The sequence below is a fragment of the Sinocyclocheilus grahami genome, unplaced genomic scaffold (genome assembly GCF_001515645.1).
Source record: "Sinocyclocheilus grahami isolate Dianchi unplaced genomic scaffold, SAMN03320097.WGS_v1.1 scaffold4716.1, whole genome shotgun sequence".
Classification (NCBI taxonomy): domain Eukaryota; kingdom Metazoa; phylum Chordata; class Actinopteri; order Cypriniformes; family Cyprinidae; genus Sinocyclocheilus; species Sinocyclocheilus grahami.
In genome coordinates this window covers 2,130-2,430 of record NW_015509603.1, presented here as the reverse complement: position 1 = coordinate 2,430, position 301 = coordinate 2,130, and the positions used below count along the sequence as shown (strand labels likewise).

Below are 301 nucleotides of genomic sequence, written 5' to 3'. Positions count from 1 at the left end.
CATTGGCTGGCAGCTGTTGAGAATCTTCCCCAAGGAGATGCTGAAAAGGATTCCTCAGAGCACTCTGGCTGAGTTTTATCCCAGAGACTCCAAACATTAGTCTTACTTCCTTCCTCGTTTGTTCACTTTGTCTCTCAATCAGCCGTGAATCTGTCCTCTACACTTCTAGATGTTACTCACTCTCTCTGCTCAAATCAAGTACACTGAGTCTACATTGATGGAATACAAAGTTGTTTCATTTCTGATCTTGGTCATGTAAGTGTTGCTGAATAGTAAAGCAAATATTGTATGAATATTGTTG

General features: G+C 40.5%; 1 pseudogene; it reads left to right on the top strand.

Moving 5' to 3' along the window:
* The window catches only part of LOC107576956 (V-type proton ATPase subunit B-like), a 10,085-nt pseudogene extending 9,790 nt beyond the window's left edge, over nucleotides 1-295 (top strand).
* The last annotated feature ends 6 nt before the right edge of the window (nucleotides 296-301 follow it).